The sequence below is a fragment of the Crocodylus porosus genome, unplaced genomic scaffold (genome assembly GCF_001723895.1).
Source record: "Crocodylus porosus isolate Cpor-Errol unplaced genomic scaffold, CroPor_comp1, whole genome shotgun sequence".
NCBI classification, from domain to species: Eukaryota; Metazoa; Chordata; order Crocodylia; family Crocodylidae; genus Crocodylus; species Crocodylus porosus.
Window position 1 is genome coordinate 6,132,063 of NW_017728886.1, and position 11,199 is coordinate 6,143,261.

General features: G+C 48.0%; 1 long non-coding RNA gene across 1 annotated transcript in view; it reads right to left on the reverse strand.

The window, feature by feature from the left end:
- Positions 1 to 5,031: 5,031 nt before the first annotated feature.
- LOC109319170 overlaps positions 5,032 to 11,199 on the reverse strand; it is a 12,612-nt gene continuing 6,444 nt past the window's right edge. The window contains exons 2-3 of the long non-coding RNA XR_002103404.1: positions 6,560 to 6,563; positions 5,032 to 5,045 (exon numbers count right to left, since the gene is read on the reverse strand). This is a non-coding gene — a long non-coding RNA (uncharacterized LOC109319170). The remainder of the gene's footprint in view (positions 5,046 to 6,559; positions 6,564 to 11,199) is intronic.

The following is an 11,199-nucleotide window of genomic DNA, read 5'->3' on the forward strand; positions in this document are numbered from 1 at the left end:
GATGAACTTATAGGCAGCCACCAGGTCGCCTCTCAACCTTCTCTTGCGGAGGCTGAAAAGGTCCAGTTCCTCTAGTCTCTCCTCGTAGGGCTTGGCCTCCTGTGCTGCCTTCTGCTTCCATCCATCCCTTCCACAACCGGTGCCTCCCCAAGATGCACATCATGCCCCAATGGGCCAGCTGCTGTAGTGGAGCCATGAAGACCATGAGAAGGACATGGCTTGGGCGGCGATGACTGCTGTCTGCCCCCATAACTTCTCCCCGGCTAATACACATACCTTAGTGCACTGGATAGGGGTCAAAGGTTCCCACTGCAAAAGCCAGCATCCTCATTAGCAGCCCTGGGATGAATCGTGCTCTGAAACACAGCTGCCTTCTGGCCCCAGGGGTGGCAAACAGCTGGCAAACAGCTTTACCGTGGGAGGATGTTTAGCCAGTACTGATGGCAGGTTGAACTAGTGACCTAGCAGTAAAGAGCCCAAACACCTCATTACTGTTCCCGTGAACTACCCAGCTCTATAAAAGCCCTTTTACTCTAAACCTAGAACCTGAGGAGGCTACAGTTACACGTGTCTGTAGCTGGAAAAACATAGGGAACGGCGGCACAGAGGAAGTGCTAAGGTGAAAAGCTTAATTGCATAGGTTTTGTGCACGCCAGATACTTTTTCACCTCCCTTTCTAACTTTGGGGTGAGGTGAAATACAATAGTTTGGTTCTGCTTCAGTTCTGGCAATATTATTTTTTTTTATTTTTTTTTACCTAATACAAAACCTGAAGTATCGTTCGAACCTCTTCCCTTGCCTCCAGAATAAATCCTGGCACCCGACTTCGGGAAGAATGCGAAACCGCAGCCTCGTTCCCCCTGAACTGAAAAAACACAAACAAAAAATTAAAAAGCTGATACTTGATTCGATCAGGCAGCAAAGAAACGCTGACCAAATTAGCACAAATGGTACCAATTACCACCTCCAGCCCCAGCCAGATGCTAAATCAGCCGTAGAAACCAACTTCACACCTCATCTTGCTGCTGAGGATATAATTGTAACTCCAGAGAGCAGCGTAAGAGTCTTGGTGACTCCGCTCCTTTCCTTTCCAGGTCTTTCGATCAGTCTAGGTTTCCTCGCCTGCAAGCAACAGGGAATTTCTTTTCCAGCAGACTTCATAAAAGCGCTGATCCTCTCCCCAGCCATTATTACCTTTTCGGCCCAGATACCGCACACATTTCCATGCACGTGCTGATTGCACGCATGAGACCTCAGCATGTGAGATCATGCTGATAACAGGAGAGAAATGTCAAGCACTTGTTGAAATCAGTGGGCCAAGATGTGGCTGTGATACAGCCTGAACCCTATGAACCACGGAGGCCACTGTGCTTTTGTAGGACTGTGATTATTATTTGCCTCGGGGTGGTGCTTAGGAGCCCTGCTCACAGACCTCCCTCTGCTAGGTGCTGTACAGAGAAAAAGCATAAACACTGTCTTTGCCCCAAAGAGCTGGGAATCACAGGACCACATAAAAGATGGGTGGAGATGGGCAGGAGGGAGTCCAGGGAAGCAGCAAGAAAAACACTTTCTACTGTGATCCTCCATCCACCCTCACAGCTGTGGCAAACAAATACTTCAAGCCAAAAAATAAGTGCTAGACACACATAATCTCCCAGGGACTTCACTGCTGCTATCACTCATCCATAGGAGATGCTCAGATCCCACTCAGATCCCTCATAAAAAGGCAATAGGTGGGTGTGGTGGTCGAACAGACGTATTAGGACCTGCACCTGAATGCTGGCGACCTCACTAGCTGCGTGTTTCGCAGCCTACATTTGAGCTTTTCTAAGATGTTTTTCTGCAGAAGGGGCTTTTTTTTCCCCTCCCACCTCCTCTGGATGAGATGTAAAACATCTCATGGCTGCTTGCGGTCATCAGAAGTCCCTGAGCACTTTTTGTAAGAGAAAAGGTGTTAACCCCACCATCCTGGCCAAATTCCAACGTGAGTCCTTATATTCTTCCTCCTTAAATTCCCCTGGCTGCTTTGCTGAGATACGGTGTCCTTCCCTTGGCTACAGCTGCTCTGTGACTTACCCAGCATGTCTACACATGCATTTACTGTGCAGTAACTGAATACACAGTAAGTTACTGCGCAGTAAGTGGTTTGTAGACCTGCATCTACACATGCAGGCATTATAGTGCGGTAATGCTGTGTATGCACCAACTTGGGAGTAACGTTACTCCCAAGTCATTCCACACAAAAAGGTTACTGCGCATTAAGGTGTCTACACATGCCTTGGTGCGCAGTAACTACTCGGGAGTAAATTTGCTACCTGCATGATGCAGGTAGCAATTTTACTCCCAAGTCAGCATAAGTCACCATAGTTACCGTGCGGTACTGTGCAGTACAGCAATTTACTCCCAAGTCAGCATAGGTCACCATATTTACTGCGCAGTACTGCACAGTACAGTAATTTTCGATTACTGCACAGTAACAGTGTACGTGTAGATGCACCCCCAGAGGGTGTTCTCCTCACTCACTTCCTGCCACACACCACTACGCAGCACTGCACTGCTCTCTAGTGACTTCTTAACCCCAAGGTAGCTGCATTTCAATGGCAAGGAAAGCAGGCCCTATTTCTCAATTGCTATCAAGAGGAGAATTAACTTATTGGCATTGCAGTAATATCTGTTGGACGCCCCCCCACCACCCCACTGTGTTTGGGGCAACCCATGTCATCCCCAACCCTCAAAGAGCATGTCATTTCCCCACAGCCAAAGCAGGCGAATGATATACTATTGTTCCCACATTCATGAAAAAGAGCGGCGGTATGAGTGATAGGCCCAAGGTTACACAAACTGCACCCAGGTCTCGGGACCCCAGTCTCATGCCTTAACCACAACCTGAAAAATGCTTTGAGACCTGGGCAGAGGGACATTGCAAACATAGCAAGTTGCTTCACTAGCTCAGCAAACCTCACAAGTAGTATCCCCCAAGGAAGTGCATGATGAGGAGGCATACTCTATGCTAATACCCCGTGACTGGAAACAGATGGAAGGGGCTATGGTGCTGTGAGCACAGTGGAGGATTTCCTTCCTCTGTGTTCTACATGAAGGTGGCATCATGCTTCAAGCAACAGGCTGGAGAGTAGGGGTGAGCCTAAAATTGGGGACTCGGGTGGTCCTGAGTTATAATCCTGGTTTGGCCCCAGGATCTCTCTCTCACCTCAGGGCAGGCCATTTTACTTTCCCCTCAGTAGATCCATCTGTAAAATGGGCATAATAATACTCATTCCTGTATTCTGAGGATTTTTTTTAGTGCTGTGGACATGCCAAGTGCTAGAAAACAAAATTAGCAAGCTCTTTGACTTGACTTTGTGATTTTAATTTTTCCACAGGTTTTAAGGCTGGATCAAGCTGATCACAGAAATGCAGGTGCCCATATGAGCATCGCGCTCATACTTTGAAGACTATACATAATGCCAGATTACTGCTGCTAGTGAGCAAAGGTGGCCTCTGTTTCTTCAATGAACTTGGTACTATGCATTTCAGTCATTCTGTACAGTTCAGGGAGAGACTATTTTTTTTCCAACATCAAAGCCCCAAGTTCCCAAGCACACCTTAGTTTTCAAAGTGGCAAGAATTACTTCTTTCCCGTAGCTAACTGCATGAAACCATCCGCAAAGATATTTCAGAAAGCACAGCAAAGTACTGCATGCAGGTTGCCTGCTTGATTAACTTCTTGACGCAGCACTGGAATAACCCCCTCCGTTAAATAATGCAGTCATGTCACAAGGGAATGAGTGGGTCCCTATGAAATAGCACAGCAACGAGTCCTTCTAGGGGGAGAAAAATGCTTTTCTAGTAAAGGGATTGGCCTTTAATGGCCAGGCAGAAGTCATCTGATTTCACTAGCCATCTGTAAAATAGGAATAACACTGTCATATTTTGAAGTGGCATCATAATTCATGCACATATTTTGCCCGCATGGCAGGGAAGGCAGTTTGTGCATATTTGAGTTATTCTTTTAACTACTGGAGTTGCTTAATAACCATTATTCTCATGCTCCAGGATATCCTGGGATTTTAAACATTGGGTTTGTCCTGAATTGGGATGAAAAGGCCTTTTTTTTTTTTCTCATAATGAAAAATTTGGCAATATTTAGCTTTGTCAAGGTTGAAATGTCTACATTTTGCTTTACTGTTTCCAGTTTTATAGAGCAAAGGCACAGCAAGGAAGAAACTGAACATGTCAACCTGTCCCAAATGGAATATTTCACTATTTTGGCTTATATTAACAAACTACTCCCTGTCTTTGCAGTGGCAAGACACTGGCAGCGCCCTTCATCCCCCGGCTTTACCGATGGCACGTTAAGGGCATTTGATGTTGCCTGCATTACACCTGCTGGTTGCGTGAGATGTTTCCTCAGCCTGATGAAGGGTGTTTGTGCCCAAAAGCTTGCTAAGAAGAACTTTTTCCAACTATTTGAGTTGGTCTAATAAAAGATATCGGATTTCCCCAAAGAACCTTTTTTGTGGTTTGTTCCTGAAGCTTTTAAGAATAAGTCAATGTAACAGGGTCCTGCTCCAGGGGTGGCCGTGATGCTCCTGGCACCCCCTGGTTTCCCAAGTCCGATTTCTTCATTAGCATCTTTAATGGGCTAATTATGTGGCCTCCGTTCTCCCTTGCACCCAAGGCCATGCCTCCTGGATGTCACTCCTTCCTCCCTCACTCTTCCTAACCTGCCTCTTGGGCTATGGGGAGCCCCTTTTGCTGGGTCAACACTTCTACCTCTGCCCTTGCCGGGCTACAGACCCCTGGCCCTGCCTGCTCAGCCCCTCCGGGGGCCGTTGGGACCTCCTCCTCCCCTTCATCCCTTCCAAAAACCTCCACAGCTGCTTACCCCAGATGTTAGCCAGGAGCCCTGCTGCAGCCCAGGAGCTCCTCTCCCCATGACTCCCCATGGCCAGCCCAGGCCCTGGGCTTATATCCTGCTAGCCCAGCCCCCTCGTGATCAAGTGACCTTCTAATTGGCCCTTGCCCTGCCTGCTTCTCACTGGCTGCTTCTCTTAAAGTAGCAGGAGCGCCAAGCCTCCTGCTACAGTCAAGCAAACCTTTATTTAAGCTGGGTTAGGCAGGGGGCCACCTGAAAGAATAACTCATTCAGAAGTTCACGAGCTTTCATAGGCAGCAGTTCAGGCAAGGATGATCCTGGTTGAAACAGGGGGTTGATCTAGAGGATTGTTTCCTTGTGCAAGAAGAAAGGGACTCCCCTTGGACGGTCTCAGCATGGATCTTTATTTCAAGTGCACTGTCAGCCGTGTGTTACAGTGCACACGCAGAGCTGTTGTGCTGTTGCCCAAGTACATGAGGCTTCCCAAAAGCTTCATGGTGTCACTCTCCAAACCACCCCCCTCCAACTCTTGTTCCAACCTATAGGCTGCTATTAGGACCCCCGAAGTGCTCCGCCGGCCTGATTTTTCCATGCTTCTATAATAGCTTTCCATTAAATATTCAAGAAAAAGCAATACAATCTTCAATGCTGTCTTGGGACAGTGTTCCTTAGCCTTCAGGGTCCTCTCTAACTTCTTCATGGGCCCTGTGAGCAACATAGCATGGTAATGCCATCTCTTACTAGGCTTTGCGGGCCCTCAAGGATGCTGGCAGAGGACAGAGGCAGAACCAGCCCCTGAAAGAGCCCCATGGCAGGTGAAGAAATGAAGATAAAAAGGCAGGCTGATTGTTGTTCAGCAAGCCTTGCATTGGGTGCACTCTATTTAAAAACCAATTGAAAACTCACTGCCCTGGGGAAATCACAGTGCAGAAGAAATGCCTCTCTCCCCTCCCCCTGCTATTCAGCAGTATTGAAATGCAAGTCAGGATATGGGCTCCTTGCACAAGGGAAGGACACAAATGGGAAACAAACCAGGAAGGAGCAATGCTTTGCCAAGGTCATTCAGGATGGCAGATGGGACAGTGGCAGCTAGTCTATGACAGGCCAGCCCCTAGCAGGCAGCCTTTGTCCCACACACTACCAGGCACTAGGCATAGGTTGTGGGAAGGCAATGGTGGATGCCAAAGGAAAGGAAGATCAAAGTGGGCATTAAGGGGGAAAGGCTAGGCATCACGAGACAGATAAGAGGAGCGAGGAAGAGAGGGGGAGGATTTTCTCGGTGGCATGGGAAAGTCAGGAAGACACAGAGGTGAAGTAGGGCTGCAGACGTAGACCTTGGCAAACCTGCCACCGTGTAGGGCCGGTCTCGGCGCGCTGCCGGGAATCCAGCCGGCCGGGAAACTGCCCTTTGCAAGCTCATCTGGCCACACAGCCCCGCCAGTGAAAACAGCTCTGAAAACTTTCCTTTGACAGGGACAAGCAAGCAGATGCCGAGAACAACATGGCAGCCAGCTGATGCGAAAAAGCAGTGGCATGGCTACAAAACCAGCTGGATCGTGGTGGCAGGGAGGAGAGTTTCTGCAGCAGCTAAGCCAAAAAGGAGGCAGCAGCTAAAGGGTTTTACAGGGCTCCAGCGTCCGGCTGAGGTTTCTGGTCATCCTGTCTGGAACGGGAAATGGGTACGGGCCTCCCCTTGTATATAGATCAGGAAAGAATTAGCCAATTGTCCAGAAAAGTGGTAGGAATGGGGGCTGCTTTCACCACGGGCTCGCTCATAGGGCTGGGTGGGAACTACTTTTCCTGTCCTGTGGAAAGTTGACATGTCTTTTTTCCTCTCGCTGCTTTGGGATGAAACTGAGACCTGTCAGCTCGGGCAGGTGAGAGACCCTCCTCCCTCACACATAATCAAGCAGGTGCTGCACTTATCTGGGTGGTAGGAGATGGAGGTTGGAGTCCCCAAGACAGCCGGGATGTCGACCTGGGTTTCCCGTGCCCTACATGAGCATCCTGATTATCAGGCTGCAGGAGCATGTTGTAAAGGGCTGCTGGTGTCTTTGCCCCTGAAAGTCCATCCTAGACCTGAGAAATCCTTGCAAGCGACACAAGCATAGCAGCAAAAAATATTGGCTGTTCACAAATCACCAGAAGAGCATTTTGTTGAAAAAATCCTGATCAGTTCTAGCTACTAGTTTAAATCCACCTGGTGTTTATGTCCCAAAAGGAGAGCTCGTGCCATAGCTCCTGGTAGATTCGAATCCTGCAAAGAAAGCATCGGTGTCTACAGACCGATTCAATCAGCGTTACCCCCGAGTGATACCAGCAGAGTCCACATCGCAGCCGGCATTGGGATATATAACAGCTAATGCCAAAGGGCTCTCGGGCACTAAACAAGAGAGGTCCAGGAGAGACACCGAGGGATTAACAACCATCTCCCCAAAACACCTGGCATGAACCTGACCATTGAAGGACCAGCTGGATGTGCCAACTTCATCCAGCCTGATTTTGTCATCAGCACAGCCGCCGTGACCAAAACCAGCAATGTCCTGATTAAAAGACATTGTGCTGGTTTGCTAGTCCACATCATCTCAACCAGCTCAAAGCTCAAGTGGTTATTAGTGACTTGAGCAGCCACCTGGGACTACTGCTTAATGGATGAAAATGGTGAGTTGGTGGGTGCATGGGTCAGATCACACCATCTGAGCTTCATCCACGGCCCCCAGCTCCCCAGTCCTTCCAGCGGCAGCTGACGGAAACGAGGCTACAGTCCTAAGCAGGTGTTTGTCAGCCAAAACCCAGATGGTTTATACAACAAGGTGAACATTGGCCAGACTCTATATTCACAGCACACCCCCCCATCACCATCTGGATCAACATTATTTTGACACTGAGCTCAGTGCTATTCCATCATCACTTGAATTTCAAGAGAATGGGTTGGAAGAGTTATAGCTGTGTCCCTCGTGCTGTTATAGGAAAAACTGACCCAACGCTACAAAATTACAACCAGTTTATGACCACAGTGTGTGCTGATTTGAAGGAGAGTATGCCAGGAGGCTGCAGAGAGAACGATGTGTCTGGGCTGACATCTGAGCTCTCTGATCAGTCTGCAGAATACAAGCAGATGTTTGAAACAGCTGCATTTGCTGAGGACATGTTGCTGCTTACAAAGAACTGGCACCTGGGTTAGAGGAGGAAGCACAGAAGTCACGGCAGAGCCTCAGTGAGTGTGGGGACACGACCCACAGCAACGTGAAAGCATGGGCAACCATCCACAAGCTTAGCAGTCACCCAGGGAAGGCAGCACATCGCTATAAATGGCAGAGCAGGTCCTGTACCAACCCCTAAAAAACAGCTGGGCACCCAATCAGCAGCTAAAGCAGCAAGACGACCATGAGACTGATCAATTTAGGGCACCACGTGCAATGGCTGAACGAGAGTGATCTCCCTCAAGAACGACAGAGTTGCTAGCGTGGGCAAGGTTCATACAAGCAGATCAAACATTTATGAGTGCTGCTGCTCTATTACAGGACGTGTAAAAACAACAAAACGTGGAGCAATCAGCACGCATTTAGTGGATTCAATGGCTGGATGATCTAAAGCAATGATTGTGACAGGTCACAGATATTAGTCATCCACTACATAGACGGTCACGCTGCAGCTGCAGGCACCTGAAATCCCGGGGGAGTCCCCAGCCACCAGGGAACTGATGGTCGCACAACTGAAGATGGGGCTACGTGGTCCAGCAAGCACAACAAGGACATCAAAAGCACACAGACATCACCAACCACCACCCAGAGAGTGAGTAGTCCACACAGAAACATTTAAACCGCCTTTGAGTAAGAGTCAGCGGGTCAAAAAATGAGATGAGGCCGTGGAGTTACTTCAACAACACAAAGAGATGCAACTATAGTGAAACAGGGAAAGTCTCCATTGGTCTCCTGGAGAAAATATGCACCCTGGAGGAGCTTGCCAGGGGTACAGACCAGGCTATTATGTGCCCAGTACTGGAAAAAATCGATGTTTGTGGCAGGGCAAGGGAAAATGGTGACTTCCTACAGGTTCTGAATGGGTGTCTTATAGACCGTAGTTTATGCTGGGAAGACATGGGAAAGTCAATGGGGATCTTCCTGTTGACTTCTACGGGCTTTGAATCGGGCCTGAATTTCATAATCGTCTTGGTCCAGGTTCTGGTGGACAACCGTCCACTTCATCGCAACACCATCCCAACTAGCCTTCATTAGCTTCTGAATGTCTCACGGTCCAGTTGGCCACAAATGATCATCCCTTCCCTAGATGTGGCCTCCCCCGACCCAGATGCAGACACACAACCGTGGGCAATAAGGAAAGCTTGTCCTACTCTCGCCTGCTCTACCCAGTCTGTGAGCCATCCCTGCAGACATGTCTCGGTTTATAAGAAAAGCACCATGAATGCCCCACTGCCTGCTCTGCGAGTGCTAGACCAGGCTTTTAGTTTGCTTTTAGTCTGGCAAGCAGCCTCATCAATTATTCTCAGCTTCTTTTTTCTTTTTTAATTCCCAATATTACTTCTATCTGTTCCTGACGATAAATGGTATCAAAACCTTTGTGAGAACAAACAGATGGATCGATAGTGTTTTACAGAAAATCATTCAGTTCAGATTGATTCAGAAAGACAGACAGATCTTTCTGCACTGCAAATAGCTCATCTAACTGCAAGCACAAAAGACAGACTGAAGTGCTTACCACATATGCATAACATGGGGCTAGGGATAGCGAGATGAAGCTGAAGCTGTGGTCTTCTTCCTAAATTCCCCAGTGATAAGGCAGGGTAAAGTCAAGAGACATGTCTTTAGAGTCCAGTATATCCATTGCCTCTGGGTGGAGGAAAAAAAGGGGATTTTATCTGTAGGGACCAGATAATCTCAATGCTTTGCAAACAAACCAGAAAGCAAAATATACTCAGAGTTTCCCTGATCTACCACTAAAGTGCAGCCACCTCTGGAGGGTACATGACAGCTGTTGAACAGTGCTGGGGCAGATGCAGGGTGGGGGTACAGCAGTGCAGTCGCACCCCCCCTGGATTTCTGCTGCACCCAGAGTTTAAAACCAGCTCCCTGGCAATGGCAGCAGCATGTCCTGATGGAGCCAACTAACTCATTATAATCTACCTCATGTTTCTGAACACTTCATTTCACTGCTATTAACAACCCTGTCTCCTTTTTCATGGTCCTAATGAAATAATCATCGAATCATAGAAAAGGAGGGTGGGAAGGGACGTCAGGAGGTCACATCCAGTCCAGTCCCTTGCTCAAAGCTGATGTTCGGCAAATCAAGCTATCTTTTTTTTCTGCAATTCTGCCTGGTCTTAGCTGCTCCTGGTGCTGTACCTCCTATTTCACAGCCCTGCTGTACCTCCTATTTCACAGCCCTGCAGGCTGTTTTTTAACTCACCACTCAGGTGTGGAAATAACTTGCAAGTGCAGCAGGGAATCACTGTCCAAATTCGAGAAGGCTAGATTTTGCTATATGAATCCTGAAAGAGAGATGTCCATTAATAACTGCAAGACTAATGAAACAACCTATTTTGATTATTTTTGGTCTAGTTTGTTGGGGGGGGCGTTATATACGATACAACAAATGAATGCACATTCCAATAAATGTATCTGTCTTTTTGCTCCAATCTTAAATGAAATAATACAGCCCTGGGGTATTAGCAAAACATCTAGTTTCTTTTTAATGTGATAAAAAAATAAGTGCTGTGTTACATGCGATGGTGCACACCATCTGCACCCTCCTTTTCGACACTCTAGATCCTCCCACAAATGCTGCAGGGCAACATTAAACATCTGTGAAGGATTCTCAACTGGCACAAATTCACGCTGCCATTTAGATGCCAGCGGAGTAATGCTGGTTTATACTGCCTGGGGTTTTGGGCTGGAGATGCATGGGATATGCCAGACCTGATTTGTATTTCCTATCTCTAAGGACCAGGGAATGAGGTGGATATTTTAACAATAGATGCACTTTTCCATGGGGAAAATTTGTGTGGGGACACGGGAGGATTGTCCATCACATTTAAATAAGGCTGGATGTCAGTCTAAAAGCTATGCTGTAGTTCAAATGGTCTGATGTACAAATTACTTGGACCCCAGGAGAGGACCCTATATCTGTGGCTTTCAAATCCCTGGGGGTCCACAGACTATATCTGGGGGGTCTGAGAAAGATGACTATGACCAATCAGAAGTACATGAATACCCGCATGTGTGGCGGGCCAGTAGGGGGCGCTCCTGCGTTGAGCCACCCACCTCCCTGCGCCCGACCACCTTCCAGGCTCCGAATGCCTCCCT